Source organism: Oryzias latipes, chromosome 17 (genome assembly GCF_002234675.1).
Source record: "Oryzias latipes chromosome 17, ASM223467v1".
In the NCBI taxonomy this organism is placed as follows: Eukaryota; Metazoa; Chordata; class Actinopteri; order Beloniformes; family Adrianichthyidae; genus Oryzias; species Oryzias latipes.
In genome coordinates this window covers 6,669,638-6,683,736 of record NC_019875.2, presented here as the reverse complement: position 1 = coordinate 6,683,736, position 14,099 = coordinate 6,669,638, and positions in this window count along the sequence as shown.

Here is a 14,099-nt window from a genome sequence, read left to right as displayed (position 1 = left end):
GTCTGGCGGAGCAGATATAGGTGCAATTAGACAGACAGACAGACAGACAGACAGACAGACAGACAGACAGACAGACAGACAGACAGACAGACAGACAGACGGACATATTAATTGTCCACTAGGGAAAGTTGTTTTCATATTAAAACATTTCTTCATAAGCTACGGAATTATGGTATTCATGCATATGCCTTTAGTTTGTTTTAATTTTGATAAAACAATGTATGGCGTATGTCTCAACGATTCAGAAAGCAACAAAAAATTACATTTGCGCTGATCAATTTCCCATTTCCACGTTGATTATTACCGACATCTGTAGCTTGTCAGATGTAATTAAATGGAGGGAAATAAAATGCCCCATCACAATGCGTAATGACGCACAATGGCTGATCTTGCGCTCTCAGAAGATGTGGCAAATGGAAGAATTCGGAGTGAACGCATCTTTAGACAGCAAGAAGACGTGCTGGCAAACGAGGACGAGTGGCTTATGAGCCGGTTCCGACTTCCTCGAGCCGTCCTGTTGGACCTCTGCGGGCTTTTGGGGGTGTGTCACCCGGTGCATCTGGCACGTCGGTGTGCCCCTGCGCCTCAGTCACCACTCCACCTAAAAGGGATTCCCCAATTATTGCCGCCAGTCTCTTATCAAGAGGGGTCAGCTCCCTCCAAGTGTTGGATCTCCTGTTTGTACCAGTTCTCGTTATTGTGGTCAGCAACGAGGCCCACCACTGTAAAGTCATCCGCAAATTTCACTATGGTGTTGGAAGAGTGGATGGGAGCACAGTCCTGGGTGAAGAGTGTGAAGAGGGCTTGGCTGAGCACACAGCCCTGTGGTGTGCCTGTGCTCAGGATTATGGTGTCAGATGTCAGGCTCCCCGTCCCGACATTCTGAGGCCTGTTGGTCAGGAAGTCCATATACATTACCAGAGCGTGGATGAGAGTCAGAGATTGGAGAGTTTGTTGACCAGCGTATGGGGGATCACAGAGTTGAATGCGCTCCACAAAGAGCATCCTGACGTAGGTGTTTGGCTGCTCGGGTCAAGGCTGTGTGAAGTGTGGTGGAAATGGCGTCCTCTGCAGAACTATTTGCACAGTAAGTAAAGGTTTTTGCAGGTTTTTGGGGCACAGGAACAATGGTTGTGGATTTGAGGCAGGTGGGGTCTGTGGACAACAGTAAGGAGAGGGTGAAAATATTCGTGAACACGCCAGCCAGCTGGTCAGCGAAGGACTTCAATAGGCAGCCCGTCACCCCATCCGGTCCAGCTGCTTTTGCTGTGTTGATCTTTTTCAGGGTGGATCTCACCTGGTGCTGCTCAAGCGTGAGTGTTGGCTCCCCCTCCGGCTGCATCCTGCTAGCGGGCTGCTGCTTCCCTGCTGCTTGTCAAAGCAAGCAAAGAAAAGGTTCAGTGTGTCTGGGAGATCCCCTGACTGACCTGTGTGGTGGTTCTGTTGTAGTCAGTCAGAGTCCTGATTCCTCTCCTCATGCTGCGAGAGTCCTTGTTCCTAAAGTGTCCCTCGATCCGCTGTCTGTAGTTGTTTCATGCTTCCTTAATTCCTTTTTTCAGATTCCTCCAGGCTGTGCTGTATTCCAACTGGTTTCCTGTCCTGTAGGCGGTGTTTCTGGCCTTTAGCAGTGCAAGAACTGTTCCATTAAACCAGGGCTTCTGATTGGAGAATGTTCTGATGGTTTTTTTGGGTAACGCTTCCTCTGCTCAGAACTTGATGTAATCCAGTACAGCAGCCGTGTAGTCTTCCAGGTCAGATCCCTCTGCAAACACATCCCAGTCCGTGACTTCAAAACAGTGTTGCACCCGTACAGTGTTTATGGTGGGTCTGCTTCTGCACCCCACTGGTCTGTAGGATGGGGTCAGTAGCAAAGAGATGTGGTCTGATAGACCTAGGTGAGGGGCTGCTGCAGCTTTGTAGGCTCCCTTGATGTTTGTGTAAGTCTGGTCCAAAATATTGCCATCTCTTGTGGGGAAGTCTATACATTTGCGCAGCGTTGGCAGTGCTGTTTTAAGATCTACATGATTAAAGTCTCCTGCCACATTCATTACTCCCTCTGGATGTGCATTTAGCTTGCTGCTCACAAGGCCGTGCAGCTCCTCTAGCGCTAGCTTAGCGTTAGCCTGTGGTGGGATGTAAACAGCAATAATCTGGACGATTGAAAACTCCCTCTGCAAGTAAGGTGGTCTACATTTCGCTGCCAGATATTCCAGGTCTGGTGAGCAGGAAGTCCTGTTTATGTTTATATCCGCAGCTGTGCACCAGTTATTGTTCATGTAAACACACACGCCTCCGCCTTTCTTCTTACCGGAGCAGGCCGTCCTGTCGGCCCGGTAAATAGTGCAGCAGGCAATCCCGATAGCCTCATCAGGGACGTTGTTGTCCAGCCAGGTCTCCGTGAACACCAACACACCTGCAGATCTTGTCAGAGAATATCCTCAGTCTTATTTCGTCTATATTAATGAAGAGTGTCCAGCAGTTGGACAGGAAGAGACTCGGGAGCGCTGGTCGATGTGGGTTAGCTCTTAGCCTAGCCCGCAGGCCGCCTGTCTTGCCTCGTTTCTGCCATCATAAGAAAGTATATTTCTGATCTTAGCTATATTTCGCAGGTGAAAAAATGCAGTTTTACACGCCTAAGATATGTGAACCTTAAATGATAAATCCTGGTAAAATAAAACCCTTAGGTATCAAACTGAGGAATTGGGAGAGCGTCTCTGAGGTTTTTAGGACCTAGTATTGACCTTTAGCTATTTCTGGGTTCAGGAGGAGGTAATTAATTGTCATCCAGGTCTTGATCTCTCTGATTTAGTTCCTCTATATTGTCATTCTGCTCAGGTTTAATAGATAAATACAACTGCGTATCATCTGCATAACAGTGAAAATTAATGCTGTGTTCCGCAAAATTGATTGTGATTATGAAAAAGAGAACTAAACAGAGTATTTAGTTTAAATGTTTCACATGAGGGTAATTAATCAACAGGGAGATTATCCTCTGCCTCGTTTGAACCACTGAAGAGTTCATTTAAATCCTCAGGAATGTACATAAAGTTTATGCACAAAAAAGTGAAAATCATCTAAATCAAAATACTTTCAGGCAGACACTTCCCAGTGATATTAATTAAAATAACAGTGAAAAGAAACAATAAAATGAAATTGTTTGCCTTGAAGTTTACTCCTAATAAAAAGTAATCTAGCTTTTAACTATCCATCCGACTGTGCGCCTCCCCTCAAAAATATCTTTATTTGGCAAAGAAGACCTTATTTGCAATCTTTTGGAACTGAATGCAATTACAGCTCACTGGAGGGTTCAGCTCTCCCATCTCTCTTTATCTATTTCATTACTTGTATCTATAAAAGCAGAGAAGGGGATCTGAGAATAATAAATAAAAACAAAAGAGCTGAAGAAGACACACAAAAAAGAAAGTAACGCAGAGCCACACCCAGGATGATAGTTTTAATATGTTGTCTGCCACTGCATGAGCTGCTCTGAGAGAATGCAGTGGGTGACTGATGGGAGAGAGGGGAGGAGAAGAAAGGGAGTGGAATACGGAGGAATTTTATGGAAAGGGTTGCAGATGAAATTCGAAGAGATGCAAAAACTCCTTTCAGCACCAACTCTAGTAGGAGAAGATTGAATGCAAATAGAAAAAGATTGAAAACATAGGTGAGAAGAAGAAAAGAGAAGAGGATAATTTCATGCAAGTACATGGATTATCTGACTAGGGACAAAAAAGTTCTGAGATTGTGAAGGAAGTAGAGAGCTAAGGTGTGAAATTAAATCAACTCTTCCTCTGAAAACAACTGGTTTAGAAAGTTTCACATCCCTCCAAACTCAGTTTTGGGTCTTTGCTCCATCTGTTTCCAGTCTTCGCTGCTGCTGTAAGCTCCAGGCCCAGCCCACCACCCTGACTGGGTCATACAAGACTTGCAAAGTACATCTTCCAGATTTACGCCCATGCACACAATCCTGGGAGAGTAGGCTTGACGCCAGAGCACAACATGAACCAGCTGTTCCCCTCTCTTCCCACATTTGACCAATCAGCTTCAACAACTGTGAGAGACTGAGGGGGTAAAAAGTAGTGTTAACTGTAATTTTGATCTTGCATTACAGACTTGAAGCAGCAGATGAGAAGCGATGCTTTCCTGCATCCAGATGTCACAGATTTGCCTGTACTTGACCTACTGGACCAGCTGTTTGTTATTTCATCTATACTAACCCCACAAGGCAGATGTTAATTCAACTGAACCAACGGAATCACTTAACAAATGCTTCATGATGTCATGGTTGTGCATGTAGTTAAGTTGCTCATAAAGCGGCAAAAAAAAGAAATCACAAAAACAATGTTTAGTACTCAGAATATGAAAAAGGATGGAGAGTTATTAAGGGCAAATTCACAAAAAAACGACATAAATAATAAAGACGACATCATGTTCCAGGAAAACAGAATGGTTAGCTACATTAATTTTTCTCACAGAATTTAAAGTTTTTACAATTGTTTACACTTGTGATGGCTGCCTACGCTGCCACCCCATCAGGGCAGTAACCTCCTGCACCACACCCTACATATATCTGTTCACTTTATTTTTTGTGCATATACTTTTAGATTTCTTTTTCAAACACAACACACATGCTTGAACATAAAATGTATTAACATGTTTCAGTTTACTTTATTATAATTTGCTGTTATGCTTTGAGTTACCAGTGCTGGGGGAACCATTGTTGCTGCTGCTGCCATCTGCTGCCGGAACCATCAAGTCAGGCCTGACACAACAATGCATGCCAGTCAGCAGAGGCCTTATATATATCTTTTTGTGTTGCTTTACTTTAGATTCTAATTTGATGTGTTTTATTTTCATTCGTTTGTGTATGTTAATTTACCAAAGGAGGGACTTAAGTTTAGTTTGTTTGTTGTATTTTGTCTTAGCCTTTTTCAGTTCCCCCTTGTGTGTCTAGTTGGTCTGATCAGCCACTATATGTGTTCCCTTGTGTTTTCAATTAGGTAGGTCAGTTTAAGTAAGTTTGTTCTTCTGTTCAGTTTTCATCCGTTACATTTAAAAGCTTGAGTTAATTTTGTTACTTTGACCTCTTTTAAAGGGCCTTTTTTGCCCATTAACATGTTTGTAAAATAAATTTAAAAAGTTTTGATAAAATTGTATGCTCTCCTTGTCTTATACTGCTCGGTCCACCACAACACCCTAAAATAAAAATCTCCACACAATTTGCAAAATTCTACTCCGAGGTGAAAAACACCACCACCGATTTGCACAACATTACACATAATGTCTGCATCACTCTTTTTGCAAAATATTACACACAGTGATTTGTGAAACTAAACAAACATTTCGACACCTTAGACACATAAGGATTGTTATGTTACTTTCTTGTCGTTGCAAAGCCCCGGATTGCCAATGAAGATGCAAATGAATGAATTGGATACTTATATCTATCCACAAGGTGTGGAAGCCCACATGTTCTAATTTGAACACGCAGCACTCAGGTGTGCTGTAAAAGGCAGCAGGTGAGTTCACCTGTATCCATTGAAAATGGAAGAAACTAGAAGAAGAGTGAGAATGACGCTGATGACAGTAGGCCTATCTGTGTACATCCTACCTTTATCTCATACTAATCATGAAGAATGTTGTGGGTTTGTCACTATTTTGTTTTGAGATCGAAATGATCCCTTAAATAATGTCTGGCCGAACATCTAGCACATTCTATTTCCTAAAATGTGTTTTTTTTACAATTTATTTTTTTTATTTATGACAGCAGTGTGAAACTGTCTGCAATGACATATGATCATTGAGGACTGTGTTGGTTAAATGAAAACTAATGGCATTTTCACAAATGTTTTTATATGTTTTAATTTTAGTGTGTCATTTTGCAAACAATCTAGGAATTCTGCAAATTGAGTTTGCTGTTTGGATAATTGTGATTATATTTTGAGAAATTAAACCCGGTTATCAGAATTTGTGTAAACAATTAAAAAAAAAACTGTGAGAGCACAGGTGAATTTATATCAGCCTGTAGACATTTTATAAGGTATCTTAAAACATAATCATCAACACCTATGGTATCAAGGTAAATATACCATAATTTAACGAGAGAAAAAGTGTAAAAGTCACTGGAAGGATGTTTGTTAAGTTGAAGACACTTTGCCTCCGAAGCTACGTTCACACTGCCCTCAGCCCCTCGCGTTCCAGCGACTACTTTCAACGAAAGGTTTATGTAAACGCACGTAAACACATATTTCAGGCTTCGGTGTTTAAAACTCCTGTGTTTACGTGGAGCTACGCCCATTTTTAAGACAGTTTTGGAGCTCTACGTACAAGATGCGTGGCCATTTAATGTATGCTGAAATTTTAACCTGGTTGAACTTTGAACAAACATTGATGAATGAATGACGTTCCTTTTAATTCACGGAAGTCTCGATCATTTAAAAATTGGACATGGAGGAGAAATAATAATTGTGGTTTGTATCCGGCTGGAACAATCTGACACCAAGTCTTTAATATATGGAATAGAGCTGTGGAAAAAAATGCCTTGGGCAGGATTCACGAGATTTGCACATTTTGCTCCAATAACCTAATCTTCCGACTGTAGGTGGCGGTGCCGGGCAGCGGAGCGAGTGGATGGGTTTGCTTGTTATGGCGGCATCCTTGGTAGCTGGCGGGCCGGCAGGCGGAGAGCCGCTGCGGCATAGGGAAGCAGCCAACTCAGGCCTCCTAAATCTTGTGATATTTTTCTTATTTTCATCGAGACAAAAGATAGATCCCCTAGTTTGATTCTTGTTTTTATTTTTCCTCTGTTGAATTAACGTGGGTCACAAAGACATGTATGTAGCAGAGAAAAGCAGCTTTTGCGGCAGGACGGAGAGACTGTGAGTGAACCCAGACATGGAGTTGTGATGACCGATGCTTTTGTAGAACTTTTTAAAATAAGTAAATCCAATCTCTAAAGGCCTGTTCACACCGGGACGAATTTCGTCGGCGAAAATCGCCGGCGTTTAACGCCTCGTGACTAAACAAAGGGCACCAATGAGAGTGTGCACACCGACGCGAAAAAACGCCACGCGTCAAAGCGTCAAAAAAAAAAAACGCCTCGGGTTCGTTTTTTTTTTCGACGCATCGCGTCGAAATCTATTCGACCAATGAGAATGCCGCTTTTGCACACGTGTCTGGAGCTTCTGAAGTTACAGTAAAACACAACTTGGGGGCGCTCAAACACAAAACTTCCTTGCTGAGCACACATACCAGCGAAGAAGATAGACGTCAAGTAGCGTCTACACTGCCGCGAAGAAATAATGACGGACATTCTAAAATATCCCCGAACCAAGCACCAGTTGGAGCTAATGGTGCTTGAAATATTCATGTTTTCTTTGTATTATTCTGACAAGCGCGTAAATACTTGCTCTCTTCTTCTGAGCGAAAAGCGACTTTAAGAAGCGTAAAGTTGCGCAGCGCCACCTTGTGTACAGGAGTATTTCTGTTTACATTAAGCGCCATCTAATGTCAGGGAATGAAATTGCATGTTCGCTCGGCTCATCGTCAGCGAAAATCGCCTGGGTGTGAACACAAAAAACGTGGCGAAAAACGCTGGCGAATAACGCCTGGCGAATATTCGTCCCGGTGTGTACGGGCCTTAAACCAGTGTTTTCAACCTTTTTTGAGCCACGGCACACTTTAACCTTGACAAAAATACCGTGGCACACCAGCATCCAAAATGTAAAAAAAAGGAGAAACTCTATAGTCTGTATTGATCTACAGTCCCTCCACAATCTCACATGCAATTTTGTGATAATAGTGGCAGAAAAAGCTGGAAGCTGCAGCTGCTTTTTTCTGAAAGATGTTATAAAACTGTTTGATGTGTGTTGGTTCTGGTTTCAAGATGTTTAACAACGAAGATTCATTGTGCACTGAGACGCTGTCACTTTAACCCAATGCATCATGGGATATGTAGTGCAAACAGCTGCCGATCGCAGACAGACTCGCTCACTTACTTGCAGTACCCTGTGCCGGCCAATCGTGGGCAAAGGCAGGGTACACCCTGGACAGGTCACCAGTCTGACCAAAATCACACACTCATTTACACCCAAGGATAATTTAGAGAAATCAGCTATTAAGAATGGGGACTGTGGGAGGAAGCCAGAGTCCCCGGAGAAAACAGGGAGAACATTTAAACGCCACACAGAAAGGTCCCCCATTGGTGATTCTGTTTCAAGTCCCCAGCTGGGACTTGAGCTGGGGCCTTCTTGCTTGAGGCAAGAGTGCTAACCAGTTTCGTGCATATGTGTTACGGAAACTCAGCTATTGATTATGTGAATAGTCAAAGAATCATGGTATGTCAAAGAGCACTATGTAGGTGCTAGCTGCGACATCTTTGGGGTTAAAGGGTTAATTTGGAGACTTCTTATCCTTTATTTTTTATTTTATTTTTTTACTTGTCCTGTCCAACAGCTGAGCAAACAGATAAGAGCTGAAACCTCTTGTGTTGGACAGAATTTGCTATTACAACAGGGGGTTGTAAATCCTCTGATAAAAAAGGTGTATATTTGTATAAACCCCTTTTGTAATTTAGGATGAACTTTATTCATATTAATTATATTTGGAACCGTTTTTTGGGTCCTTAAGTGATGTTCTGCCAGTCTGGTTTTTTATTTTACCAATTTTTTATTTGAACCACTGACTGAAAAGAACAGCCCTGTGGTCTTACCTTGCAGACTGGTCTTTTTGTATTAGAATGGACCTTTACTCATCCAATTCAATTAAATTCAATTTTATTTATAAAGCCTAATATTTACAACAACAGTCCAAGTGTTACCCCCTGAAGTGGGGGGTCCCTCAGGGGTCTGTTCTGGCCCCATTGCTATTTCCTGTTTATTTGCTGCTATTAGGAATGCTGTTTCGGAAGCATAAGGTGAACTTTCCCCTTAATGCAGACAACTGCCAAATTTATGTTCCTAAAAGTAAGGGACCCGACCGCACGATTAACAAAATAAATCACTAGGTCATGGATGTTGGCCAACTTGCTTGGCCTAAATTAAAGCAAAACTGAGGTAATTGTGTTTACCCCCTGTGGTCTGGGTAGGATCAAGTCTTTAATATCCAAAACGAACCTTGAAATTGTCACCCATGCCTTCATGTTGTCCATACTGAATTATTGCAGCTCTCAGGATGCTGGGTTACCCAACACTTTAATAGCCAGGCTGCAGTTGGTCCAAAATGCAGCAGCCAGATTTGTTTGTGGGGCAAAGAAGGTTGACCACATAACAACAATCTTGGTTTCTTTGAAATGGCTGCCAATGCAATACTTAGTTTTTATTAAAATTCTGGTCCTTATTTTTAAGACCCTGGCAGGTACGGCACCTTCTTGCCTCTCCAGTCTGCTTTTAAAACATTTCCCCCTAAAGTCCTTACGCTCGGGGGGGCCGTGCGTTTGCTGTGTTGGCTCCTAAACCATGGAATCAGTTGCCACCGACAATTAGAGAGGTCATGGTCTTAGAAAGTTTTTAAAAAGTATTGTTCCTTCATTTAAGCGCTTTGGCATCAGCCTTGCCCTCTTATTACACTGGTTTTAATCTGGGTTTTTATTTGGTTTCATGATTTTTATTCTTTTCTATTCAGGTTTCTACAATGTTTGAATTTGTTTTGTGGTTTTTATTCATTTATGTCTTATGATGTCTTATTTACAATGTTTTGTTCTCCCTGTGTACAGGACTTTAGGTCTCGTTGGCTGGTGGTGGGAGGTGCTTTATAAATAAATAAATGATATTGATGATGATGATATAAGCTCAGCATGATATAAGCTGATATAAGCTCAGCATCTTGTCACCTGCAGAAGTTCTCGGATGACTCTGCCGTTGTCGGACTAATCATGGATGACAATGACAGAGTATAGAGAGCTGATTCAGAACTTTGTGGACTGGTGCCAGCGGAACTTCCTCCAGATTAATGCAGGGAAAACCAAGGAGCTGGTGGTAGATTTTCGCAGGCATACACACTCTACATTAGCACCGGTGAACATCCAAGGAAGGGACATTGAGAGAATGGATTCATACAAGTACTTGGGTGTTCACCTCAACAATAAACTGGACTGGTCACACAATACAGAAGCACTGTACAAAAAATGACAGAGCAGGCTTTATCTGCTGAGGAGACTGAGGTCTTTTGGAGTGCAGGGACCACTCCTAAAGACCTTTTACGACTCTGTGATGGCATCAGCCATCTTTTATGGAGCGGTCAGCTGGTGCAGCGGCATCTCGGCAGCGGACAGGAAGCGACTGGAGAAGCTGGTGAAGAAGGCCAGCTCCGTTCTGGGGCTGCCTTTGGACTCAATACAGGAGGTGGGAGAGAGGAGGATGATAGCTAAGTTATCATCCTTGATGGAGAATGACGCCCACCCCATGTATGATTCTGTGTCCTCACTGTGCAGCTCCTTCAGCGTCAGACTGAGACATCCTAAGTGTCTGAAGGAGCGACACCGCAGGTCGTTTCTACCTGCTGCCATCAGACTTTACAACCTTAGCTGCTCCCAGTGAACCACGTCAAACAACATCATCGACTCAGTCCTATCTTACCCTGTGCAATAACCGATCATATGATCATCCTGTGCAACATTTTGGAATGTATGTGTGTATATTGTGTATATAGGAGTTTATACTTATTCCATAGTCTTTTTTTTCTTTTATATACTGCTCTCTGTTCCTGTACTGCTGCTGCAATAAGGAAATTTCCCCATTGTGGGACTAATAAAGGAATATCTATCGATCTATCTATCTATCTATAAACATGTACGCAAAATGACAACAGCTCACATGCACATACTAAGGCGTACAAACCAGCACATGTAAAACATTTTATTTAGTCACGCATACTATTTGTGCAAAGGTGAGCAGACACCTGTGCTCAAGGAGGACGCCCAAGAGAAGTGGGGGTCACCAATGAGTGTTGTAAACATGGCCCGACCAGGCTCACCCACTTTTGGAATTTTGGTAAGGCCAAGCGCTCAAGGGCAAGGACCAGAACCTGCACCACAGGGACATGGACACCCCCAGATCCAGATGTGATTGTATCCCGGCTCGTGGTCTTGCCAGAGGACTCAGGGATCCCTCTCCCTGTATGGAGAGAACCAGTCACTAGGTTGTTGGAGCTTATCCTAAGTACTACTGGATGAAGACAGGATACATCCGTAACAGGTAGGCAGTCTTTTGTTGGAACACACTCCCATTCACACCTTGGGACAATTTAGAATCTTCAATTAACCTGTGAAGTCTGCCCGGAGAAAACCCACACATGCACATGGAGAACATGCAAACTCCACACAGATAGGACACAGTCAGGGTTCAAACCAGTCTTCTTGGAGTGAGGCAAAATTGCTAACCACTACTCCACCATGCACTTACTCAAAATACAAAACTTCAGGCTTTGTCGTCCAGAAACTGCTAAGCATCCTTCAGAGGCCGTCACAAAAATATTTGTTTTACCTAAAGGAAGAGACTTTAAAAAACAAAACAAAACTTAGAGAATGCTAAACAAGCCATTTATTATGCTAACTTAAAACTTCATAGATTTGAATAGAAAGAAAACTCAATTTTTTTATATGCCAAAATGTTTTTCTTTTTTTATTTTCCATAGATTTTTTCTGTTTTTCATCTGATGTAATGTGGTGTATCAACTCTTTTTTGCTAAATTTTCACAAACATTTTTTATTTTGGCTACAATAAGTGCAGCCTGCAGTTACTGAGGTTAACTCAGGAACTCAATTCACAATGTAGAACCTGGATCTCAACTTTAGGTCTTTCAAAAGATAAGATATCGAAACCACATGCCCATGCCAACAGTTTCCACATTGTTAGGATATGATATACTTTTAAATCTTATTCTTTTAAGGTTTCTTTGCTGGTTTCTGCAAGTTGCCAGTTTTTTTTTTAAATGAGGACCCAGCATTGCTGCTGATTCTGCATCCGTTTGCAGCCCTCTCCTCAGTGTGATTTTGTCTCCTGTCAAGTCTCTGTCTTTACACGTCTTTACAGTGCTCCCGGTTAACCGGTGATACTTGTGCTTCTATCAGCACTCCACTGTCTTTTCAAATTCAGGCTTCCCTGGGGTCTGTGGGTGGCAGCCTAATCAGCCTAATCAGAATTCCCTCCTCTGGGAGCCAGTGCCGTACGAAAGTGGCTGTCTGCTTGTGTGTGTTCTTGCACAGGATAAGCATAAGAGGATAGAGCTGAAAGGTCTCATATGTTGGGGCCGAGACACGCTTCAGAGATAGTTCTTGCTGTGTCGTGCAAGATTTAGTCTTGACAGAGCAGGAATGTGGCGTGGCATTAGATAGGAGTAAAACCTCAGCCATGCAGAACTCATTTGGTTTATAATGCGTGTTATTACCTAGCTGCAGAGTTGCAGTTAAAACTCTAACTCATGACAGTAGATTTTTTTTATAGTAAAAAAGTATGTTTGGTTACTTCTAAATGTGCACAAGCATAATCCTGATTATGAATCCAAACACACGCCCCTGGGATAGGCTCCGGCAGCCCTGTGACCCTGAAAGGGACAAAACGGGTTTAGAAGAGAGCACAGTTTTGTTGTGTCTGCTGTTGTTATTCCAAAATGTAATTCCAGAAATCCAAATTACAAACATCTGCCGTTTGGACCAGGCAGCTGTTAAGACCTGTACTTATACTGTTGCCCCAGCACAAAGTCCCTGATAAGCCATAGAGAATGGATGAATACCTGGATGATGTTGGTGTAGATTTACAGTTATGGAGATTAGGCAAAAGTCTTAAAAGTTCGAAAATCTGGTATTTTTCATGTTTGTGTTTCCTTTAGAGATTTCCTTCTGATCCTGAATGCCTCTTTAGTTCTGGTTGACTGATGGGAAGTTTCAGTTTTGTGTTTCAATGGTTGAAGTAAAGTTTTGTTTGTTTGGTCCTGCTGTTTATCTATTCCAGTTCAGAGATTGGTCCTACTGGTATCTCTGAGTCACATTCAAAGGGAAACTATTGGCCAATTAAAACAAATTTGCAAATGAAAAAAAAGGTTCGGATTTCTTTGGTTGTGTCTGAATTCCTTCATTACTCATCACTTTGTGCACTATGTAGGGCATTAGGCGTTTTTTTTCAGTGTCCAAATCTATAGGAAAACGTAGTGCCCTAGAAATTTCCCAGAAGTCTATGAAAAACCAGTGGGCATCAATGCTCATTAAATGGGCAGGACTGGGACGCAGAAACCCAGCGTTAATTTCCCAGTGACTCAATTCGACACACATGGATCACTGAATGCTTGGAGCTATACAGCATCAACAGGACTTTAAAAGCCATAGAACACAGCTTTTCTGCATATGTCTAAGCCCCCTGAACCACAAATAATCAACAAGACTGGCACTGGGTACCAATTCAGAAATGGAGGCCACCATCAGTTACCTACTCTACATGGATGACATCATGCTATATGCTAAAAGACCCACAGGCAACAAGGAATGCTGCAACAGCCAAATACCTCTTACTCGTTGGAGGTAAAGCAAGTCCTGAGAAGCCAGCTCAATGGCAAGTACAAGACAATAACAGTTAACCCCTGGCCAGATGGCCAAAGGAAGATATGTCTACCTGGGCTCCAACCCAAATCCAGCATCTTGAGACTGTATGCTAACCGCAAGGAAGGAGGTTGAGGACTACTGAATGGCATGAAAGCCACTTTCCAGGATGAATCATCCAAGATCAAGGCCCCAACTGACAGTATGCTCTTGAATGTCTCGGGCAATGGAGAGCAGAGGATGCGGTGCTGGAGGACAGATCACCATGGGAGGACAAGACCAGTGGGATGTGTATTAAGTCAATTCAGTCTCAATAATCAGAAATCCACACAAACTGTTTCACAAATACACACGCTCTGATTCACAAATATATATTTATGCAAATGTAACACCCTTTTTCTTAACCCTTGTGCTATCTTAGATGACCCCATCCTTACATTGACGTGTTCTCCCTACTATGACAAAGGTGGATAAAGGTGGTAAGAGTTCATGTAATTCATGGACACCAGTGAGGTTCACAAATCATTGAAGAAAAAAGGTTCAGCGCACTGTCTAGTGGGTCTAGATCAGT